The following is a 10,930-nucleotide window of genomic DNA, read 5'->3' on the forward strand; positions in this document are numbered from 1 at the left end:
TACTGCACTGGGGAAGCTGCTAATCATGATACAAAAATAATAACAATACCCAATGGAATGGACGCCAATACAACATAGGCTTGTCTTACGGCCAGTTGGGTTGCCCCCTTCTGGTCATTTGAAAGAATGCGAGTTCAAGGCTCTTTCATTGCGTCTTCATTTTTCAGACCAGAAGATGTCTATCAGCATGAATTTGAGGTCTGCCTCTAAAAATAATGGGTACCATGTTTTCCATTAATAGTGATTACAACCAACTAAGCATTCACACAAAATATTCATAATATATCCCTCTGGGCGTCTGTTCTGACAATAATCAAATTTGTATATGAAAAAAGGGGTCTCTAGGGGACTTTTTTCTGCCCTCTCTCAAATTGTACAAGGGTACTGCAAGGCTTGTTGCTGTCCTACACCAGATTGCTTCCCCAGCATTCATCACTGTAGGAAAAACAAACAACGGAAGACTGGTTAAACATTTTTATTGTTGTTCTTTGATAACAGAAATGGTTTGCTTTTTCTTCACAGTAATTCACATGGCTGTGGTTTATGTACACGACTGTGGGTGTGTGTTTGAGGTTGGTAATTACACTCTGGGTCAATATAGCCCCAGCACAATACAGGATTCACTTTACCCAGTACCAGTGGGGTGTTTGACACAGTTCTGTTTTTTTGTATTACCAGAACAAACTCTATTGTGTAGTTTCCACTTGGGTATACTGGATAAAAATAGTCCAGCATTGTATGTAGTATGGCCCATTTTGGGTAAATTTCTAGTACTGAGCAGCGTCATGTCCAGAGGGGTTACCAGGGGTGGCATCTTTTCAAGGTGGCCCCCTTGAAAACTAAATTGCCACCCCAAATCCAAATCTATGATTTGCTATTTCCCTAATCAGAGGTGAGATTTAAGTTGAAATAAACTTTTCCGGCTCTTTTCTACAAAGCTCCTGGTAGTTTTCTTTGCCTTAATGTAGAATTTTTTTATTTTGGTTGAACTTTTATTTGTAAATGATTACCTTGCATTCTTTGGTTTCTCCCTAAAAATATCTGAGAAAAAACTTGAGCACACTGTCTAACTTGCAATGGACTTATTTGCCAATAAATGTATTTTTGCAAGTTAATCAGTTCTCAAGAGTATGCATGCAATTTTGTGAGAGCATTAAAAGCACAGTATGTAAAATCCGCCACCAGGGGGCTCTCAATCAAAACAATAACAAAAGAAGTCGTCGAGGCAAGCGGGGAATCACGGGAGTTCTCTCTACTCAGGAGTCATTGTAAAAAGGAAAAGTGAACAAGAAACTTCATGGCTGAAGTAAGTTCACCTTCAGTTTTACTGTACATTTTCTGGTCTAGCATATGCTTAGTGAAACCCTTTTGTATTCCTAAAAAATATTTGTTTGTTTGATTGGGAAGAATCAATTTAATGAACATCAGCACAAAAATCTGTTTCTAATCAGAAACATGAACTGTTACATTAACTGCACAATGTGCTTAGAAATCAAAATGGCTTACCACATGCCTTGACTTGCAAGTAAAGTATTCTGTGTGAACACACAAACAAACATGCTCTGGTGGCTGCTCATATTGCACTGCCTTTCACATTGTTCATTGGACCATCTGTGATCACTGAGTCATTAGAAAACAAACAGCATCCTTTTCTACACTTCCTCTGATAATTTACGTATTAAACAATAGTACAGGTTTGAGTTGTGATAGTATTTATAATTGAGATGTTGTGTTAGATGTTGGATTGCCAATATAGAAAAACTAATACATATAGCTCATACCAATACTTATGGATCCAGAAGTGATGCAATTTTTTTTCTATGACACTTTTATGGCTTCCATCCATTCATCTTACCCTGACCATTCATCTACACAACAAATCAACTCACAACAGCTCTTTCTGCCTCCAATCCCCCATGGTCCACCCACAGTCCAGCAGTTAAAGGAGAAAGCCAAGGCAAACACTACACATAATAAATCAGCTCTTTGTAAGTTTTTTCCCCGACAAAAAGTAGACAATGACAATTGCAAGTAGGAATGACAATGAACTGATATGTGTTTTTTAGGAAGCTATCTTCACATAAACAAATTATTCTTAGATAAACAACAAATCTGCTCAGCCACACATATGTTTGTAGTGATTGAAAAGCTTGTATCAATCCAATAATAATAATTGAATCCAAGGAGAATAACATGGCCTGATCCAATATTCGAGCACCAGTGTCACAATTGATTGGCTGACCAAAGTAGAAAATGTGGACTGGAAAAGCTACCACATCAAAGGGTCAGCCACTGGAAATAGCCATGGCAACCAGTCTGCCTCACCACAGTAGGCAATACTGTATGTGCTCTTTTAGAAAGTGTTATGATATGTCTGACTCAATGATAAGAACAAGATGGAAGTTACATGCACCAAACCCTTCACCCCTTCTGTAGTTGTTTTATCATGCATGCTAGAAATGTCGACCTGGTGGAATATGTGTTGTATTTATATGAGTACAGAGAAATGATCCTCAGTAAATCTGTTTCCAGGTTTCTTTTTGTGATACTTTTAGCAAAGTAATAGCCCTTGCAACTTGTACAAAGTGTTTTGGTAGATTTCAAAGGAGCCTGAAAATGTTGCCAGCCTTCTAAAAAAATACTAAAGCTGCTTTGGAAAGATGTTCACAATTATACAATAAAAAGAACCTCCTTGTAAAAAAGAGGATCTTTCCTTTTTAAAGAGACAAAATTGCCCCTGTCAGCATCTTCCAGGCTCTTGTGCAAGATACTTTAGCACAGTTGAAATGGTTCTTGTATAGGGGGATAACATAATAGTGTTCTTCAAAGTAAACCTTTGGCGCCGGCCATGCATGAGCAGATTATATTGTAATACAGTATGCTGGAAATACACTTTTTTATGCTGACAAGTGTTACCCCTATTTTGATACATCAACCACTTAAGTGAAGTTCTTGGTGTATTTAAAGACACGTCATGTCGTACTTCATGGTCAGGAGGTGAAATGATATGAAAGACAGATGCAGAGTACAAAAACAACAGATATGGATGTCAACAATTATGAATGTGTTACAGTATACCTTTGCAGTAAAATGTTGCTTTTCTTTAGCAATCTAACCTTAGCAGAGATGTTGCAGCTTTTGTATTTTCAAAATGAATTTATGAATTAATGGAAAAACCGTCAAAATTCAAAAGCAGCCAACATGTATTGACCCAGTTGTAAAAAAAAATCTTACATGTATCCCACTACATGTGGCAGCAATCCCTGACTAGAACGAAATACACAGTTTATTTAATTGCTTCAAACATGTCAGTCAATACTGGACACATTTCACTTTAGTCTTCATGGTTATTGGTAGAAAATATAATGCTAATCCATCTAATACTTGTTCAGCTATTTCTGGACCAATGAAGGGGATTAGCTGTCTGAAAGACTGTCAACACGCACAAAGCTCGCCCCTAGCATCGATCATCTCCTGTCCAGGCAATGACATGATTTTTGCGTATCAGAAGTATTATGTCTTAGTAGAAATTAAACATTATGATGAGTAAAGTCGTCCACTGGCATTTCAGCAGGCTTTGATTGTATGCTGGAAACAGTCTGTGTGGAGAGCAAAAGAAGAGCAATGCATCTGCAATATTTAGCTTGATATAAGTCATATAAACAGACATTTGCATGCAGGTGAAGCTAAACATATTCTTTTAGACGGTGTTTCTCAAGATATTGAACAGATCTGTTCCTTGCTTCAGAGTTTCAGACAAGGTGATTGCTTCAGGAGAGGTGGAAGACATTACATTGGTCAAAGTGACAACCACAGTTAAGCTATCATCACCGTCCACAGGATCTCTAAAAGGATTGTTCCAGAATGAAGTCTTTTAGCTTAAACTTCATTCAGACTCTTCAGTTTCTGTGGATGATCACTTCTCCTCAAACGAAACCATAGCTCAATATTGCTGAACATTTACAGTGGTCTGAAGTTACTCCTGTCTCCACCTGCCTTGGAGAGTAAAGTGTCACAGAACTATTCCCTTGGTGTTGTTTTTCCATCCAAGACTGAAAAAAATCTGTGAGCATCAAAGGCAAAGGGGTTGAAGGCCTTCGGCACACTCACCAGCACCCAAACTTGCACACAGTCACACTCAGAATAAAAACTAAATCATGGGAGAAATTGGTGTTGTGAAATAAAAACAGACAAAAAGAATGATTCAGCTGCAATATCATTTTGAAAATAAGCAGAGCTTTTCAATATAATGGACTGAGTTGTACATATTGATTGGATGAATTCACATCTCACAAGTTTATGTTACATAATTTATCTAAATGAACTTGTATCAAGAATGTTTTAGTTTCATTGCATACAGTATATGTAGCTGCACAGTGGTGTAGATGATAAATGGACTTGGACCTTCCTGGTGTGTGGGACACAGCAGTGGGAGTAATTTGGTTTCAGTGTGGACACTTCTATATGTGACAGCAGGAGCTTTCGGACTGAACCACGACCTTCAGGTTGAGAAACAACCGACTCAACCACAGCCACCCTCAGATGAGCAATGTGTAATGGTTAGTGCCGCCGCCTCAAAGCAAGAAGGTTTCTGATCACTGGCTGGGAATTTGAACCTGTGTAGAGTTGACATGTTCTCCCTGTGCATGCGTGGTTTCTCTTTGGTACACCCACAGTCCAAAGACGTGCAAACTCTAATCGATTATTCTAAATTACCCCTGTGTGTGTGTGTGTGTGTGTGTGTGTGTGTGTGTGTGTGTGTGTGTGTGTGTGTGTGTGTGTGTGTGTGTGTGTGTGTGTGTGTGTGTGTGTGTGTGTGTGTGTGTGTGTGTGTGTGTGTGTGTGTGTGTGTGTGTGTGTGTGTGTGTGTGTGTGTGTGTGTGTGTGTGTGTGTGTGTGTGTGTGTGTGTGTGTGTGTGTGTGTGTGTGTGTGTGTGTGTGTGTGTGTGTGTGTGTGTGAGAGAGAGTGAGAGGATTGGCCCCCACAAAGAGTAATTATAGATTATATTATGGATGAATGGATATCAATATGGTGACCAAAAGAGGGTGAGCGTGTCTTTCTGTTCTATCTCAAATACTACTATTTGTAAGTGTCGTGCTCTTTTCTATTTACTGAAAATAGAAACATTATATAACCAGTTGTATTTCGTCAGGCTAATTTCAGACAAATTCATAATTTTAGGTTTTAATTGGAGTCGGTAAAATGCTCTGCCTCGCTGATACATTTAATCACATTTAAACAGACGTCTTTTTTTTTACATCACTGGTGACAACTTACATAATTAAGACCACATAATGCAATATACACGATAAACCATAAGTTGGTCTTCTTCCCTGTTTTAGTGGGCAGATAAATCATCCTATGATTGAAACTGCCAGCAGAATCCAATAGTCAAAATGTTCTATGCTTCTGTTGTATGTTTTTAAGCAGAATATTCCATGTCAAGAACCCTCTTAAGAACTTGGGCAGCAGGATAATAATGAAGTACCTGAAGGGAAAACACTATTATCTACCTGTTGAATCCAATGCTGTCCATTTTTTTTGTGGCAGAGACATCCCTGTTAAAAAAGATTATTCACCGAGTTTAATAAAGTGTTTCTGATTCTGAACAAATTGTATTGTGGCCTTGTTATTATGTTATGACTGAAACCCATTTACTAAATCTGCGAGGTTGTGTTGAAGAGGATAAGGACAAATTATAAGACAGACAAAGCAACCCCTCAAACACACACACATATAATGTATACTGACGCAAAAAGGGTTTTAAATTATGCACTTGATAGCCTGCATTTCTTTGGAACATCTTGTTGATGGATTATTGACCGTCTAAGATAGCACCCTGTACGGTCTTGTGAGCTTTACAATTGTTTATATAGAGTACTTTATAGCCTAGTTTCCAGTTACTATGGTTACTGTCTGTTCAGTTGATAAATGTCTCCCTACAAAGAAAAAAGAGAGACATTGTGAATTTATTGGCCAGAACTGAAAAGAACCCTATGATTTAGTTGAACTGGAATATCATTTTCTTCTTGATAATGATACATAGAGCCATGAAATTATCCCAAAATTGTAGTTGTTAAAATCGTGACTATGAAATGAAAAGCCTCTTCTAAGCTAAGATTAAGACTTTACTTGGTGTAGATGTTTTGCAAGTGTCATTGCCCATTCTCTCTCTCTCTCAAGCAAAATCTGACATGTGGGAGGTGATGTATCTAAGCAGTGTCTGTACCAATTTTTGTTGGATTCGAGTAAAACCCTGATGAGTTACAGTATACATGTTTTGAAAAATATAGAGTGATGAATTTCTGAATTGACTTCACAGTGCAGCACTGCAAACAATCAGCAGCATCCAAGGAACACGTTGTGCAAATATTATTTCCCTTCAGCGTTCCTGCTTACAGACTATGGTCTCATGCCTGTCATCATCATTAAAGTGTTTACGCTGGTCAGCGTCCTCTCTTTCATCTGCAGTGAGCAGTGAGCAGGCAGCTATACTTTTATACTATAGTGCAGTATATAGTGAGTAGTTTGTGCCACAGCCTATATTTTTCTTAAAAGCCATATTGATTGGATGTTGAAGCTAGCTACTTAGCAACTTTATTGCTATCAGCCTACTGCTTTTCACATTTAGTTGCTCTAATGTGTTGTGTTCTACAGAGGCAACTTTCTTCTGAGAGGTTACATACTATTTCACATTTAGCAAAATGTATGACATGCAAGGTTAAGTTGTTAAAGATGGTTGACATACTGCAAGGTCCTTTCTATCATCCTAAACCATGTGCTGTAATAGAAGCTGAAGTGCTACAACACCAAAAATAAGTAAAAGTTAATAATAAAAGTATTTGAACAAATAACAGTTGGACTCTAAACATTAATTATGCCAGGCGTGCAGTGCTTCTGTCTTTCTATTTTCCAACTAATGAAGATATCATTTTCATGCCCAACGCTCATGTTGTTTAAATAGCAAATAAACTAGGGCTCTTATAACCGCTCAGGGGTGTGTTTGTCTTGAAATTAGGTGTGGTCAAGTGCAAAGCCGATGCGTTCCTATCTTGAGGACGCAAAAAAAAACAACTGTGCCTTAGACTACCCATAAACCTGGTCTAAAGTCTAAAGTCCGCGGGGCAGAATGTACTTTCTATTTACAGGACACATTAGACAGATGGGCATACGAGTTCATAATGCATGTATGTCCATGTATAATCAAGCATCATAATCCAACCTCTCTGCACTCTACATTTAACTCTGCACTCAGATTGTGTGCCCCATAACTAGCAAACTGTTGACAGACACGCCCTAAATCACTTATTTGCCACCATCATAATAGGGCCCTTAATCTTGATTGATCAAGTGTGAAAAGGAAATATTGCTTCTTTACTGTCATTGATTCTAACAATATGAGATAAGACAGTCTACAGAAAATGTTGTTTCACCAGGATATTTTATTGTTTTACACTCCATTATTATTATAAAGGCTACAGCTCTGACTCCAACAAGAGGTTTGTCTTTTTCCTGCCAATCTCCAGAGGGAGGTCAAAAGTCAGACTCAGCTACACAACAACAACCCTGCAGCTAGGAGTTGTTCAGAGCCAGAGTCTTGCTTGAGGACAACTAAGCAGTATGAAATCTTGTAGACCCAAGAGGATTAAAGGGTCCTGCTTTAGAAATCAGGTATATGTTTTGTGCATGTGTGTGAGTGTGAATGTTTGTGTGCAAATCATTAGATCTCCAGCCTAATGATGCTGCCTCTAAAGCAAATCAAAATGGGGGGAAGTGCCCACTTAGAGATCTAGAGGCTGTTGACAAATGGCTATGACCTTGGCAAGAAAACATAATGGTGGAGTCAAAGTGGCCAGTGCTGAAGCTGCACCAGTGTCAAAATAAGACATGCTTATGAATAAAAAAGTACAAGAACAAATTTAATTAGCTTACAGCACAATGTATTTCTCAACACTCAGCTCATGAATGAGCCTTATTTGAATATTCCCAATGTATTTCCATGGAAACAGATCTCATACCTACATGAACAGTAAGTGATTACATGCTTCAGTCACTCGTATAAATTTAAAAAAGTTGGTATACTTCGGCACATTGAAGAATTGAAACACACTTTAATTAACCTGTTTTTTTTTCCAAATAAGAAGACCAGAGCATTATATTATTTCAGGCATGCTGTTTGTCTCATATTCTGACAGGATGCAACTGAAATGAGGGTAAAGGGATAATGCATCTTAATTTCCCTTGGAGTTTAATTTAAAAATAATTCATGATCCAATTTCCAGAAAATCTTAAAATAAATGTAAATGTATGTTCATTTCCATCCACTTTGGTTACCCTCATTTCAGAAGAGGAGAGGAGAGAAGATGAACAGTCAAACCTCATTAAAGGAAGAATATGCGACTTTTCGATCCAGTACATATCTCCCTTGAGCACCAGCATAAAACAAAAACAACACGCGCTGCATTGTTGTGTTAGCACGCTAATGTTAGCGCTCTTTATTTTGCTCGTAGCTTCACACTGCATGTAAATTTACATGAAATGACCGTGATCTAAAAACGCTTACGTGTCATTCAAATAAGCAGTGAGTACAGTATGTTATTCTTCTCAATCAAACAACTGTTATATGCAAGGGGATGAGCCAGCCAGCCGTCCCGTCCATGTTAACACACTGTAGCTACATGAACGCACACTGAATGTATGCTAATTTCTGTTACGTTTTTGGTGTTTATATTTTACGCTGCATTTTTTTGTTCAAGCAGTTTCGAGAAATATGGTAACGGATCTCGTCTAGCCCGGAAATGTGTGTTTTTAAAATGTAACAAGTAATGGATTTCTAATGAAACTCTGGCTGCTGAAAATGAACTGAACCTCATCAGAGCGGAAGCTTTTCAAATGTAATGCTGGTCTTTGATTTAAATCAGAGCCCCACAGCCCAGTAATCCTCAATGCTTCATGAAGTACGAACAGAGTGCTAAATTAATCTAACATTTATATGCACTACAGCTGGCTATCAGTAATACTTGGCAAGAAAGTCTAGTTCAAGGAAGTACAACCAGAATCATTTGGTGTATTTAAAAAGAAATTAAGTTCTTCTGGGAGAACAAGATTATACTTGAATACAGATTAGACAGGATATCACAGGGAAGTGCAATGCTGATGTTCAGATATGTTATATTTTATATCAAATGAATGCATCAATGTACAGATAAAAGCAAGCAAAGTAAATATTATGAAACACACTATCCCAGTCCCAATCTGCTTGTGGTTTAGTGTTTGAGGAAGGAAACTAGTTTGTAGTGGGGTGCCGGTAAATTCCACTAAGCAAAATAAATAATTCATTAAACATTGAGCTTTTTATTTACTGCTTTTATACTGAAGTTGGATAGCTGAGAATGAAAATTTTTGTTAAATATGAATGTAATATTATTCCAAGCAGTCAAGGCAAGAGAGACACACGTTAAAAGTTCAAAAATCAGGCTTCTATATTCAAAAATGGTGTTTAACAAAAGCAAAGTTAGTCAGAGGTCAAAATAACATAACTCGCTTACTGAACCGGATATGATCTCAACAAACAGAATTAACAAAATGAGAACTGAGGGGCATATTTAAACCAGCTGGCCAGCCCAAAAATAACACACAGGGGAGGACTACACTGAAAATAACTAAAAGTTTACACCAAGGAACCCTGATCCCCCCCATGCTGTCTGAGCACTTGGTATGGTCCTCTTCCAGAAAGCCAAGCTCCACCCTCAGACTCATCCTTTGTTCAAACCAGGAAGAAGAGCACATCAGCCAGGTAACTCAAACGAAAAGATAAATGAATTAATATAAATTCACTGTGTCTAGTTAATTCAAAAGTTCTAATAAAGAAATGTTAAATTAAACTAATATCCTGTGCTATCCTTTTAAAGAGCCCATATTATGCCCTTTTTGGGGTTTATATATTTCATCTATGTACCTACTAAAGTATGTTCACAATAGATAAAGTTCTAAAAAAGTGTCTGTTTTCATGAACTGCCGCTCCATGCACCGGCTCGCTTCTGACTCTCTCTCAGAGTCCCCACGTGTACCAAGTCTGATCTGATTGGTCGGCCTGTTGGCTCTGCCGTTATTGGTCAGTCGCTCAGCACGGTTCTCGGAAATGTCCCGCCTCTTTTACCATATTGGGAATGCAGCCACTTTGGCTCCATCCGAGGGGAGCATAAACATTAGCACCTTAGCACTACTGTGCTACCGCAGGCTACGGCATATCGTGGGCGTGCTACAGAAGTTAACGGGCGTGTAACATGAGCTGCAGGGCTTGCCACAACGAGCCAATGGACTTAGATCAGTGATATCACACTGACAATGACGTCGGACTGACCAATTTTTATCGAGGGGGGCTAGAACCGAGCGTTACATGCGGCTAATGCTGCAGCTAACAGGAGGACGTAGGAGAAGCCACGTTTCCGCGGACTTTGAATTTTTGCAAATAGATGTGCCTAAACATGCACAGGACACTTGGAAAACACACTAAAGAGCATATAAAACCAGAAAAAGCAAAATATGGGACCTTCAGATGGCTGCAAATAAAAACGTGTGTGTTGTGGTGGGTTGTGCGGCCTACAACCTTCTGTTGTGTGGCTGTGTCCATCACACACACAGAAGGGGTTCTTCCACTATAACAACCTAATCTCTGAATATTATATCCCTTCTTGTACGAGAATTTACAAAAGAAATCAATAATTTGACAAAATCATTTTTTTCATTGAAAAGGTTTTTATTGATTTCAAAATGATTTCTTTCACTAAAAGTACAGCTTTCTAACAATCATTCGACTAAGCTTTTAACTCAAATTAAATAGAACATTTCAACTGATGAAGAAGTAATATACACTATATGGACTTCACTATAGAGCAATACACAGAAGTCCAATGTACAATTATCAAG

This window comes from Labrus bergylta, chromosome 15 (assembly GCF_963930695.1).
Source record: "Labrus bergylta chromosome 15, fLabBer1.1, whole genome shotgun sequence".
Classification (NCBI taxonomy): Eukaryota; Metazoa; Chordata; class Actinopteri; order Labriformes; family Labridae; genus Labrus; species Labrus bergylta.